General features: G+C 43.7%; 1 non-coding gene and 1 pseudogene across 1 annotated transcript; both read right to left on the bottom strand.

The window, feature by feature from the left end:
- Positions 1-6,842: 6,842 nt before the first annotated feature.
- LOC116104203 lies at positions 6,843-6,949 on the bottom strand. Its single transcript, XR_004123739.1, has one exon. It is a non-coding gene; the product is annotated as a U6 spliceosomal RNA (small nuclear RNA).
- Positions 6,950-7,448: 499 nt separating this feature from the next.
- Positions 7,449-7,739, bottom strand: LOC116100557 (annotated as a pseudogene).
- Between the last annotated feature and the right edge of the window lie 7,043 nt (positions 7,740-14,782).

Genomic DNA, 14,782 nt, shown 5'->3' with positions numbered 1-14,782 from the left:
AAGAAAAAAGGAGAGAGAATGGGAACATGAAAGGGATTGGAAAATCCATTTCCAGTTTCTGCCCTGCTTCAAATGCCAACAAAAGGAGCACGGGGAGAATGAGGAACTCAATCCCTGGCTCCTGTGCTGGTATACCCCACATCTGGACAATGGGGACACTAGAAGAGGATTGTCATAGGACTCCAAGGGACCTCACCAGATACCACTTCCCCTGTCCACCTATGACAGTGATACAATGAGGAGGCCCCAGTTCAACATCTCTAGCCTAAGCTTCTGCCAGCTTGCCAGAAAACTCCAATGATATGGATGGTTGGTGGCCAGAGATGTCTGAACACGACAGTTTCTTCTCTGATGACTGAATGACAAGGGAACATGTTCTCTTTCTCTTTCTAAATCTAGGGTCCTCGTATGACCCAGAATCACTCTCTCACTTCCCTGCCAACTTGGACCCTTATCTCCAACACATATATGCATGTTATGGCAAATTGCCCCCAACCTCACCAAATTAAAAACCTCTATTGATACCCCCTTCTCCCCTGAAGTGACCTCTGTCTTTCTCTAGCCACAGAGTCAGATTCAGGCACTGAAACATCATCTCCTAAACCCTTTCTCATCCTATGCTACCCTTTGTTCACCCCAGAGCATTGGACACAGCTATTCCTTCCATAGTTTGCAGTCACTCCCCTAGCCACAGACTGGCACCAGCCCTCTCATTCCTGGGTCTCACCATGAATTCCTTCTCACACATCCTTGATGACCCTCCCCACAGACCATATGGTTCATATGGTAGTTCCAACAAAAACCTCCCTCCCCCAGCTGAATTCTCCATTATCCACATTATCTCTGCTCCTCCATCTCATACACCCTTTTTTGAGGCCTAGTGCCTTTCTCTTCACACCCTCTCCCCATAGGCAGAAAAGACAGATCTCACAGGGTACCTCATCCTGGCCAAAGATAAACAGGTTAACATCTGAACTGACTCGAAGTATGTCTCTAATATTATCCACTCCAATGTCCTAATGGGGAGATGGAGGGGATTCCTAACACCAAGAGAAACAGTCACTGATGTACAGAAACCCCTAGAGGCTGTGTTGCTACCTACCACAGCCTTGGTAGTACCCTGTACACTACAGGAGACACCAAAAGATTCAGTTTCATGTTTCTCCTTGCATAGTAATGTAGTGGATAAACTGGCCACAAAAGCTGCTCTCACACACCAGCAGAGACAGAAAGGATGAGAACCTAAACCCCACATCCTATAACAGTAACGCACACATTAAGCCCCAAGCCCATCTCCTGCTTCCTTAAGCCCAGTTATCACCTACCCACACTTGCTACCCCATCCAGCCAATCAGACTCTGTCACGTTACTTTTCACACAATACCTTCCAGTCCAGCAGGAGTATGAGGCTTTTCTTCAGAAGCTCTCTCAGATCTGTAACAGTTGCTTGAGTACTAACCTCTAGTCTAACATCCGGCCTTTACCCTTCCCCATTCTCCAGATGAGAGACGGCATCTACCAGCCCCAGACTGGTTTACTTCACACATATGCCCCCAGTAAAGAGGCACAAATGTTTTTGGTTCAAACCAACATTTTCTCATGATGGGTGGAGGCTTTCCCACTTCCAACAGAAGCCCCCTCCCCTCCATCTTTGTCCAGCTACGTCTCTGAAATTATTCCTTGCTTTGGCCTCCCAACCTTCATCCAATTTGACAGTGGTCCAGAATTTACTTCAGTTTCCAACCCAAAACCCATTTCTTTTTCTTATCATATCCTGAAAGTTCCACATCCCTTACCATCCACAGTCTTCTGGGAAGGTGGGACAAACTAATTGCACCTTTACGGAAACCGACCAAACTCTCCCTAGAACTAAGATTACACTGGTTGAAACGTCATTCTCTACCTCTTTTGAGAATCTGCTCTTCTTCAAAAGTCTGCATGTCTCAACTTCTACTCTTACAGAGCAGACATATTCTCCCTCTGGGCATTTAACCTTCAGAATTCCCTTTGCCCCCAAAGACATCATCTCAACCCCTGTTCCTTCTCAGGCAGCAGCTAGGGAACTCACCTTCTCCTCTTGTCAGCCCCTTTTTCCACTGAGGAGTGAGACAGATATTCAGATAGAGAAGAGACCTGGTTTTCCTGGCAGAGGCTCCTCAGAGGGACAGGACTCCACAAAATTATTCTCTTGACTCCCACATCCACCAACCTAGACAACTTCTCACCCTGGTCATGCCTCTCCTGTCTTAAAAGATCTGCCTCTTCACAAAGCAGTCATAACTGGATTTATGTTGCTAAATCCCATTAAGCCCCCTTCTTTATCTGAACCCCATTGCTTCTGCTCTTCCATCCATTCCTGAAGGACCTCCAGAATGACCTTAGCAGATGCTGGGACTTGCTTCAGACTGGGACTCCTTCTCAGATACCCTGAGGAGCTGTGGCTCCAAGGGACTTTTTATTCACAACATTCAAGACAAAATCCCATTTTTTCTCTATCTGCCTACATTTCCTCCTTCCCTTTCTTCAGTGATGTTTGCAATTCCTGAATTTTATCCTATAAGATTTGCTTTCCTTCTCCTGGTGGGCCTTTTATCTACTGAGCCAAACAACTAGGGTTGGAGAGAGAAGCCCCTTCTGGCCTCTTTTTCCCCTGACTACTGTTGTAACATTAGGGGTTATTAGTTGCCTATCCTGCTTCAGAATCTCCTCTCAGTTATAAAATGCTTCTTCATTACTCTCAGCCCTTACTCTGTCTGACTCTACCCACCAAAATCATTGCTCAAATCTTTTTAAAGTCTCTAAAAATTATTTATATATGTATATATGTATACACATACACATATGTATGTATATACACACACACATACGTATACGTGTACGTATACGTATATATGTGTGTGTGTATACATATATATATATATGTGCCCTGTCTGCATATACACCTGCTTACCAGAAGAGGGCATCAGGTCCCGTTATAGATAGTTGTGAGCCACCATGTGGTTGCTGGGGATTGAACTCGGGGACCTCTGGGAAAGTAGCCAGTACTCTTAACTGCTGATCCATCTCTCCAGTCCCCATCACCTAAATATTAAATGGGAGATACCTTGCTCTGGAATCCAAGGTAACATAATTTCTGGGACTGAGGAGGAAACTAGCTTTTATACAGCTTAAGATGACAACCTGAGTGCAAGAAGGCCCAGTCTTTCAGATAGTGTTATAATTTAGTGGCAACAACACAGAACCTAACTGTACAGGGCTCTAGAGTCTGTCTTGACTGGTCATCAACAGAAACAGGCCACACTGTAGCTATGTAGAGTAGGATCCCGAGGCCTGTTGTAGAGATCTGCTATATAGCTTTTCTGCAGAATTTCACCATCCCTGGAGGCTAGTCTGGGGCTCCGATTTCCGATGATTATATCAAATCATAACCATAATCCCCTGGGACATAGATCAGAGATGGGGTGGGGAAGCAAGGAATAGTATGGATAATTAAGCTTAAAAGCTTATATACTCTGGGAAATGGAATTTTGGCCCCCAATGGTTATCTAATTGCAAAATGACCTCCCTACAAAGGCCACCCTCTGCCAGGAGGTGAAGGCTGTAGACATCTCCGTCTCTGTTCATACCTTGGATCCATGGAAAATCTTGGCCCCTCCCCTAATAGTAAACCTCTCTCTCAGATAAAAACAGGCCAGCCAAACCTCAAGCAGCCCCTTTGATCCCCATGCTCCCCTCTTTGAAATGCTGCCTTTCATAAATGCTTTCTACAAGATGCTCTCTAAAATACAACCTGATCTTGAAAAAGACTGTTGGATCTACCTGACAGCAAGACAAGTTATGTATTCAGGGCATAAGCTTAACTAAAATCCCTTTAACCAATGACTCGATGCCTCAGGCTTGTCTCTGGGCCCTGCCTGTATAAGCTGACTGTGTGAGACCTCCCAGCTGCACATCAGGTTAATCTCCAACTCCAGAGCACCTCGAATGGCACCTATTTTGTATCCCAATGGCCTCTTGTCCTTCTACCCCATCAATTACCCCATGTGCCAAGTTGTATACTTAGCTCTAAATCTTATAGTCATCCGTGGGAAGGAAATAAACCACCAGCCCATCCCTATCTGAATCAAAGGGGAAGAAATATTACTTCCATTACTGTTAGGAGTCACCATGACAAGAGCTGTGGTCCCCGGGGGAAGGGCCATTGGACTCCAAGTCCAACACAGCCACTTTTCCCAACAAATCAAGGCTGATCTGACCCTGGTACAGAGCAGCACTGAGAATCTCCAGACTCAGTTGGACTCCCAGGCAGCCGCAGTACTATAAAATAGACAGGGATTAGATTTCACTATGGCAGAAAAGGGAGGAATCTGTGCTATGAGAGGGGCTGGGGGGTGATGCTTCTACACAAATGTATCAGGTGTCTAAGGGAGAATGCCAGACAGTTAAAAAAAATCATGAGTCAGATTGTAGCCCCATCTCCATCCAGATGAACGAGGTTATGAGGCACATGGGTAATATCAATAACCACCTTTTTGGGGCCCCTTATCATGATAGCTCTAGCTTTAATTTTTGGTCCTTGTATTTTTTTTTTAAAGATTTATTTATTTTATTTATATGAATACACTGTTGCTATCTTCAGACACACCAGAAGAGGGCATCGGATCCCATTACAGATGGTTGTGAGCCACCATGTGGTTGCTGGAAATTGAACTCAGGACCTTTGGATGAGCAGCCAGTGCTCCTAGCCACTGACTGAGTCATCTCTCCAGCCCTTGGTCCTTGTATTTTAAGATTCCCTTCTAATCAGTTTCAGGAAGAGTACCATCCCTTATTCAGCTCCTCCTAACTGAGGACTATCAATCCCTCATAGTCCTGCAACCAGATGAGCCCCAAAAGGCAATACATAGGCTTAAGGAGCTGAGATGCATCTGAAGTCAGAAGGCCTTGGACACCCCACTCTTCCCCTTTCTCTTACCATTTCCCTTCAGCACGAAGCAGTTAGGAACGAGTGCATTCTCCCACTGGCAACATTCCTTAGTTGTCCTTAGTTCTCTGTGTAGGGTTAAAGCCTTGTGGGTTTTTCCCTGTTTACTTTGGCATATCCGTTGTCCTCGATCTTGTTTAGGTCGTGTTTAGGCAGACACGTTTGTGAAACCTTATGAGTGTAACTTCTGAGTTACTAGGAGAAATAGCCTCACACCAAAATCCTTGTTGTCTGTCTCTCACAGTCTTTCTGCCCTTTCTTCTGAAATGTTTCCTGAACACTAGGGGCTATTTTTTTTTCTAGATGTATTCATTGGTAGTGGGCTCCACAACTCTGCATGTAATGGTCTCTGTCTGTTACAAAGAAAGCTTTCCTTGATGGGGGGTAAGAACTATTTATTTGTTATAGTAATATTTTAATATAACAATACAATAATCAATATTTAATATAATAATATAATAATTTGTTATTTGTTGATATAAAGACAAATATTTAGAGTCTAGTTAGGGATTATGCTGGTACAAAGATGGCTGTGGGTCCTCCTCCAAGCTCCATGACATCACTAGCCCTGTGTAGTTGCTAGGCTCCAGGTACCAGGCATGGTTTACCTCTCGTTGAGTGGGTCTTAAGTCTAAATATAGAGCTGTTGGTTACCGCTAAGGTATGTGTGCCACTGCTGTGCTTTTGGGTCCTGAGTCTAAAATGCATTATATCTTTAGCAATAGAGATTTATCTTCCTCCTCTTAGGGCCAAAGAAAGGTAATGGTAATAGCCTGTATTTCTTGGGAATCTCTTGGACAACCCTGGCCAACAACTCAAAAAAGAGGGAGTCTCATGCCTGGTGTCAGGGATTTCTCTAGGTGGGCTTTGGCTCTTGGAGGAAGCATTGTCAACTCAGATGAGAAAAATCCATTTAAACTATATATATGTATTTATATACTGACTTATGTGTATTGTAGATTTTATGTAAATAGTTATTATTCCTTATGACTTTTTAGAGATATTATTATTACAGTATTATTTTACCCTCCCTCCTTTTTTTATAAAACAATGAAATATAATTTTAATGATACCATTTGATAGGATTTTTATGTTAGGAAATAGATCATACTTATCACATTGTAAAGTCCTTTAAAGATGCTTGTGGGAAATCCACAAACTCCACTTGTTTTTTTCTTAAAAAAGATTTATTTATTTATTTTTTTATGTGTATGAGTACACTGTAGCTGTACAGATGGCCATGAGCCATCATGTGGCTGCTGGAAATTGAACTCAGGATGGCCCCACTCGCTCCAGCGTAATATACTGTAGATGTCTTCAGACACACCAGAAGAGGGCGTTAGATCTCATTACGGGTGGTTGTGAGCCACCATGTGGTTGCTGGGATCCGAACTCAGGACCTTTGGAAGAGCAGTCAGTGCTCTTACCTGCTGAGCCATCTCGCCAGCCCTCACAAACTCCACTTGTACACAAACAATGAAAAGCTTTCCATGGCTACAGATTACTTACTTTTCCTAGACCCTCAAATATATGGTATGGATTATATATTCATATTTAATATGCATATATACACATAGGTTCATATATGTATTATTCAGCATGCACACATAATCTATGTAAAACACACCATCTATTCTCCTGGGGCCTTTCACTGTTGTATTTCTTTTTATTAGGTATTTTCTTTATTTACATTTCAAATGTTATCCCCTTTCCTGGTTTCCCCTCTGAAAACCCCCTATCCCCTTCCTCCTCTCCCTGCTCACTAAACCATCCACTCTGGCTTCCTGGGCTTGGCATTCCCCTACACTGGGGCACTGAGCCTTCACAAGACCAAGGGCCTCTCCTCCCATTGATGACCAAAAATACGGAACGCTTCATAAATTTACTTGTCATCCTTGTGCAGGGGCCATGCTAATCTTCTCTATATCATTCTAATTTTAGTATATGTGCTGCTGAGGTGAGCATGACCGTCCCTCCTTCTTCTGTATTTCTCTAACTCCATTTCCTTAGAGCCCCCTCTGCCCGTCAGATCCTTTGTATCCTGCTATTTTCATCTCTATTGCTCCCCATCCCTACACCAGCAATGATCCTTTTTTATTTTTTCTGCAATTACTCCAAGATATAATTTATTCATTTATTTATTTGTTTGTTTATTATTTTATTTTATTTGGCGCTATGAGAGTCTTCAATGAGAGAGAACATGTGATGTTTGTTTTTTTTGTGTCTGAGTTACATCGCTAATATGAACTTCCCTAATTTCATCCATTTGCTTTCAAAGTTCATGATCTCATTTTTCTTTTCAGTGAATGGCATTCCATAGTATACATGCACCACATACCATATTTTCATTATCCATTTGTAGGTTGAAGGACATCTATGCTGATTCAATTTCCTAGCTATTGTAAATAGAATGGCAATGAACATGGATGAGCTCTTTATTAAACTGAATGGGGATATCTTCTTTCCACATTTTTCACAAACCCCAAAGGCACATGGCCTACACATGTGGACAAAATCTTTCACTATCTTTTGTAAGCACTTAATACATTTTTTAAGGCTTTGACAGTGGTTTGTATTTGCCATGTTTTATACACCATTCAAGAACTTCTTTGTAGCGTTGACATACTCCACCATTAAGTTTTGCGTTGATTTTCATGCTCTGAACACTCTTATCAAACTTGTCCTTTTTGAATGTGAACATATTCTGGTGCTCCTGAGACTTGGACAAAATCATGTTGTCTTTCTGGGAACTCATCATCTTGATCACAAGCTCTTTAAGTCAGTGCAGCCAGAAGCTGGAGAGATGGCTCAGCTGTTAAAAGCACCGACTGCTCTTCCAGAGGTCCTGAGTTCAATTCCCAGCAACCACATGGTGACTCACAACCATCTGTAATGGGCATCCAATGCCGTCTTCTGCTGTCTCTGAAGACAGTGACAGTGTACCCACATATATGAAATAAATATGGAGCGCCGGAGCCGAGTGGGGCAGGGTGGGGGGGTGGGGAGTCAGTGCAGCCTTTATGTTATGTTTATATTTAATCTATGTTCTTACATTTTTGCTACTCTATAATGTAGAGATGTAAAGTACTTCAGAGAGTTCAGAAGTGATTGTGAATCCTCATCCATAGGTGAAGCATCTGTACGCCCTGCCTCTAGCAAGACTCAGGGAACACTATGGAGGAGAGGTAGGAAGAATCTGAGAGTCACAGGACAGGAAGGAGCACTGTGAAATGCTGTACTCAGGACAGGTCGTGGCTGTTGTACACATGATCTCATAGCATACCAAGCTACTTGAAAATTTCAGCATGGATGTGAACAGGGATCCAACTCTAGCCAAAGAACTATTGATAACTGAAGGCCTTGACAGGTGAGAGAGTCACTTTTCCTTGAGGGGTGGCAACTGGAAGGTTGTCTATGCCTGGGTGGATAACTCCACAGCCATGCACATATGATGTGGATATTATTGATTAGACTCAGTGCTTTATAGATCAAAAGACAGAAAATGAAAGTGGAAGGAAGCTACATTAGAGAAGGGAGTGGGGGGAGTTGAAAGGAAAATATTAGGGGCAGATATGATTAAGATGTATTTAATACATCTATGAAAATGACAAAAAACAAAAACTTTAAAAATATACCAAGGTAAATAAAATAAAGAAAAATATTAGACTAGAAATAAATGGAATACGGAAGGAAAACCAACAGAAACAAAGCTGAGCTCCTATTTTTGAAAAGTCAACAAAATTGGCAAACCTGTAGTTAGAATAAGAAAAGGAGATAATAATAATCCTAAATGCAATAAATGATAATCAAATATATATAATCAAAATACAAATCACAAAAATAAATCAAATAATAATAATCCTAGACCACAGAGCTGCCTCCCCAGTGCCTCCCTGGAGATCTTACATTCAGGTCTTTCACCCCTTTCAACTTTTCTCTATGCTGTAAGCTAGGAATCAAGCATCATTCAATTCTCCCAGCCCAAATCATCAAAGATGCTGTCGTTTCCCACAGTGCAGCCTTGCAGTCAGACGTCAATGGCCATAAAGGTAAAGATTTATTTGAGTGTATCATCTGCCTGTAATTCCAGCCTCTGAAGGCAGGGACAAAGAATCCCCACAGCTAGCTGGCTAGCGAGAGTAGCGATATTGGTGAGCTCCGGGTTTGACTGAGAAGTACTGATTCAGTGAGTAAAGTAAAAGAGTTGGAGATAACTCCTATCATCAACCCCTGGTCTCCACATGCATGTGCACACACGTGTCACATATGCATGTGTGTGCCCTCACACATACATACACACACATGAACAAGAATAACACACACACACACACACACACACACACACACACACAAGATGAAAGGAAAAGAAAAGGACCTGAAACCATAAGGCTCTAGAAGAAAACGGAGTAAAAGTTTCATGACATTGGATTTGGTGATAGTGTCTTGGATATGATATTTACACACACCGAAAGAAAACAATGAACAGTGAAAAGGCAGTGTATGAATTGGGAAACAGTATTTACAAACCACATATCTGAGGAGTCAATATCTGTACTATATAAAGATTTGTTATACATCAATGGCAACAACGAGACAAATACTTGATTTAAAATGCCCCAAGAGGGGCTGGAGAGATGGCTCAGTGGTTAAGAGCACAGGTCCAGAGGTCCTGAGTTCAATTCCCAGCAACCACATGGTGGCTTACAACCATCTGTAATGGAATCTGATGCCCTCTTCTGGTGTGTCTGAAGAGAGCAATAGTGTACTCATATACATAAAATAAATAAATCTAAACAAACAAAAATGCCCCAAGAGAAAGATGGCTAGAACTAGGGGCATTTTGGGGGTGATGTGGAAGCCCAGTGCGGTTGAGACTTCCTGGAACCTGTGAGGGTAATCCTAGGGAGGACTCCTAGTAGCAGAGGATACTGAGTCTGAACTGGCTCTCATCTGTAACTAGGCAACACTCCCAGTGGTGGGACTGGGACACTAACGCAACCACGAAGCTTCGACCTACAACCTGCCCTGCCTGCAAGATCTGATGGGACAGTGGTAGCTCAGAGGTTGTAGGAGTGGCCAACTGAAAACTGGCCTAACCATGAGAGGGAGCCCATGACAGACTGTTCTGGACCCGCCCGCATGAAATCGAACATTCTCCGAGCGGGGAGTGAGGGTGATTATAGGAAAGAGAGAAAAGATACAAAGACAAGAGATAGATTTGGGAGGACTGCCAGGGCGTGCTGCAGCAGCTCTGCATTTATTCTTCATAGCCTTTTTATACCCCACAGTATAAAAGCCACAGCAAGCAGAAACAATTGCTGAAATATATACAGTACATCTGTTCTTATTCAAAAACTTCCCTGTTCCTTCCACCAAGGTCAATAGAACTTTCAGCCCTCTCCTTGAGGTTCAAGTGTAGCTCCTCCTATCGTTCCATGAATGCCTCAGCAGTTCAGGAAATCTGCCAACAGATCCTGACCTGCCTTGACTTTGCCTGGCTCCCGACACCACACTGCCTGGATAGCCAGGAACAGGAAGCTGGTTGGCTCAGAGACCTAGGGCAGAACCAAACACAACTGGCAAAAAGAGAAAAAGACAAAAAAGTCAATGAAATGATTCCTGATGATAGTCTACTGTTGTCATGGGTTGGTGTCTAGTCCAATTGTCATCATAGAGGCTTCCTCCTGCAGCTGATGAGACCAGGGGCAAACATTATGCAGCACTTGTGGAAACCCCACAGAAGAGAGGGGGGAAGGATTGTAGGACCCAGAGGGCTTGAGGACACCAGGAGAACACGGCCCACAGAATCAACTAAGCAGGCCTCAGAGGTGCGCACAGAGACTGAAGCAGCAATCAAGGAGCCTGCATGGGTCTGTGCTAGGCCCTCTGCATGTATGTTACAGTTGTTAGCTTGAGTGTTCTTGTGGGACTCCTTTCCAGGTGCTTCAGAGTTACAAGTGTGAAATGAAATCCTGAATGTAAGAAAGCATGCCTACTTTAAGCCGTGAGGTTCTGCAGAGCTGCACACCAAATAATCACCAACATGTAACTTCACACATCAAAAGACTGATGACACCAAATGACTCTAAGCATTTGGAGTTTCAGAAACTCCTAACACTGCTAGTATCTTGGATGATGATAGTGCATCCAATAATAATGATAATGCCCCCCAAAAGATGAAAGATGTATACCATTAGCCTCTGATGTTATATTTCTACTAGTGTGTGCACTGCAGATGAATACAGAAGAGATATTCTTAGCAACATTCTCAGAGCCTGTGGTGGTTCAGATGAGAAGGGCTCTCATAGGCTCATATGTTTGAATATATGCTTCCCAGTTGGTGAAACTGTTTAGGAAGAACTAGGAGACGTGGCCTTGTTGTAGGGGGTTTATCATTGGAGGTGGACCCCCCTCCCCTCTCTCCACTTTTCCATTTGTCTCTCCCTCCCACTCTCCCTCCCTCTCTCCCTCCCCTCCTCTTTCCATCTTTTTGTGCCTGGTGCTTGCTGATCAAGATGTAAGCTCTCAGCTACTGCCTGCTGCCATACTCCCTGTCATGGTGGCCATGGGCTCATTCTCTGAAATTGTAAACCCCAATAAACTCTTTCTTCTATACGTTGCCTTGGTCATGGTGTCTCTCACAGCAATGGAAAGGTAACCAAGATACCACTTGAAGCCTTGATTTTTATTCTCTGCCTGCCACTGAGATGGGTTGCTTTTTTTATATATTAATAGTTAACTTTTTCTACTAGTTCTTTTGTGGCGACTGGGCCTATCCTTTGCCTCGTTTCATCTTTTCTTATCTATCAAATACAAATACCGAATCCACTGTTTGATTTGTGAACTGTAGACATATTTTCCTCTTTATTTCTCCCCACACAGCGTAAGGCCAAGAGTATGGGTTTCAAGACCATCCCTCCAAATTTAACTCCTATGTTGGATACTTCCTTTGTGACCTTGGCCAAGTTTCTGCACTTCTTCCGTTTCCTCATCTGTGAATGGGGCTGAGAAGGGTAAGAGGTTTGAAGTAGCATTTTGGTCCTTTTTCTGCTATAGCAGAATCCCACAGCTTGGACAATTTATAAAGAATAAATATTACAATGGTTTATAGTTCTCTAACCCCCTGGAACCATAATCACCAGGTTAAATATTTTCTTTTAGAAAGTTGCTTTGGTTATGGGGTTTTGTCACAGCAATAGAGACGTAACTAAGACAACCCCCACTAAGGACAGAATTCAATTACCATCAAATGCTTTCCCTCCTGTAGTGGACTATACCCTCAAATGGCGAGCCAAAACAAAACCTTCCTCCTTTAAGTTGGTTTGTCAAAGTCTTTGGCAGTGGCCAGATCTTGCCAATGTGGCTTCATGGAAGGTGAAAGAGTTAGGGTCTTTCCTCTCCTTCTGAGAGTGGAGCAATAAGGAGGTCATCTGCACAAGATTTTGACTGATCTCAGACTTAGAGCTTCCATGCTGTGACTGGGAAGTGACTAAGGTTGAGGCTACCTACTTCTGTGCCCCAAACTGTCCCTTTTGACCCTTAAAAAGAAGGAAAATGTTTCATCCATAGTAGGAAGGAATGAAAAGCATTTGCTCATGCAATGGATTTTACAGTGCAACAAAAATGAGCCCTCAGATGCATTTGGGGATGTGTTTTTATTCTTAGGACCATAATACAAAGGAGGAGTAGGAAGAAAAGGAGAAGGAAGAGGAGGAGAGAGAGGAGGTGAGAGAAGAGGAGGAAGGAAGGAAGGAAGGAAGAGGAAGAAGAGAAAGGAAGAGGAGGGGAGAGAGGAGAGAGAAGGGGAGGAGGAGGAGGAAGAGAAGAAAGGAAGAGGAGGAGAAGGGGAGGAGGAAGAGGAAGAGGAGGAAGAGGAAAAGCAGAAGCAGCAGCAGCAGTAGCAGCAGTAGTAGCAGCAGTAGTAGCCGCTGCCAGGTATATAGATAGCCCTGTCCACTGGATGCCCTATGACCTCAGAAGGTGTGGTGGTGAAATTTGCCAAGCAGTTTAAGGAAGTGGTGGCATGGTGACTGGGTTGCAGGTGACAGGGTGGCAGGGAGGGAAGCATGGAGGCAGAGGGATGTTCTATCTGCACTGACTCTATTGGTGTTTACAATATCGGTCTTCACAATAACTGGCTAAGCTGAAAGCCCAAATTCAAAAGATGTGTCTGAATGTCCACATACTTCCCAGGAAGAGAGACTGGAGAGGAGGGAAGAGACTAGAGGAAGCACAGAAGCCTCCACGAGAATGGTTGCCTGAGGGATGAGGCTTTTCCCTGGATCTTTCATGTATCCAAAGATAACTGCCCTCCACTCCTCTATCCATAAGTCTGGCCACCTGTCTCTTCCCTCTGCTCTGTGACGGGCTTTGAACCAGCCAATTGGACTGGGGATTTGCCCTTTCTTGTGATGTCCATTTTCATTGCCTGGGAAATGTCTGTGTTACCACTTGGAGTTCTGCAGCTTTTGCTTTATTTTCTTGGAATTTGTTTGTGTATTTTTTTATTTACTTCATGTGTGCATGTGTGTGGTGTATGAACGTGCTGAGTGCACATGTGCCTGTAAACACGCAGAAGCCAGAAGAGGGTATTGGATCCTCCTCTGTTACTCTATGGTTTTTTTTTTTTTTTTATTCATTTGAGGCAAAAGTCTCTCTGTGAACCTGAAGTTCACAGATTTTTTAACTTGCTTTGTGGTATGAATGTTGGGGTCCAGTTGTGTCTCTGCGTCCTCTGTTTCCTCCTTCAGAGTGTCCAGGTGTCACAACATATCTGGCTGGAAGGATGAAGTAGACTCTGCAACAGGTGGGGTCCGGCTGTGAGTGAGTGCTAGGGGTTGGGGGTAGGGATGAGGATTTTAATGAAACAGCTCTCTTAGATGATCTTAGCTTGTGCACATACACTTTATTCAGGGTGACCAAAGTCTCTATATGAACCTTGAAGAGTGGGAAGGAGCTTTCAGGGTGAATGTAAAATCACTGGCTAGAGTTAAAGTTCTGTCAGCACCTCATTTGTATGGAGAAGCATTCCAGGAATCCCAGGTACGTGCTGGGCTGGTTCTTATTGGGAAAGAGGAAGGTGAACTTGTAGGTTTTCCTGGGGCTATGTGTCCTTCCTCAGGTAGAGGGTATAGGGGGACAGGCTCCCCAGACAAGGTCAGAGAATGGGAACACGTGCTGGAAAAGGGAGTCCCCTCCATTTAGCACCAAGCTCAGGTGAGCTATTTGGACATGGTAGACTTTGTTCTTAGGTAACAGGGTTTGACGGAGGCTGGCAGCTAGCTAGCCCTGACAATCTTCCTGTTTCTACCCCTCTCCAGAATGATGAAGCTACAGGACTTCACCAGGCTTGTTCCATGGGTTCTGTGGTCTGAGCTCAGATTGTCATTCATATACACCAAGCACTTCTACCTACCAAGCAGTCTTGGGTTTCGAGACAGGTTTTCATTGTGTAGCCCAGGCTGGCATTGGACTTCTGTAATTTTTTTTTTTTTTTGCCTCTGCCTCATAATTATGGAGATTATAGCATTGTGCCCAGCCCATAGAAACATTGCACCTATTTACTTATTTCCCTTCTTTCTTTTTTCTTTCTCTTCCTCTCTCTTTCTGTTTTTCTGCTTGCCTGCCTGCATGCCTTCCTCCCTGCCTGCCTGACTGACTGCCTGTTTGTCTGCCTGCCTGCCTCCCTCCTTCCTCCCCTTCCTCCCTCCTTCCCTGTCTGTCTGTCTGCTTTCCTCCCTCCCTGCCTGCTGTCTTCCTTCCCTTCCTCCCTCCCCCCACCCTCCCTCCCTCCCTCCC

This window comes from Mastomys coucha, unplaced genomic scaffold (genome assembly GCF_008632895.1).
Source record: "Mastomys coucha isolate ucsf_1 unplaced genomic scaffold, UCSF_Mcou_1 pScaffold21, whole genome shotgun sequence".
Classification (NCBI taxonomy): Eukaryota; Metazoa; Chordata; class Mammalia; order Rodentia; family Muridae; genus Mastomys; species Mastomys coucha.
This window is presented reverse-complemented; position numbering and strand designations above follow the sequence as displayed.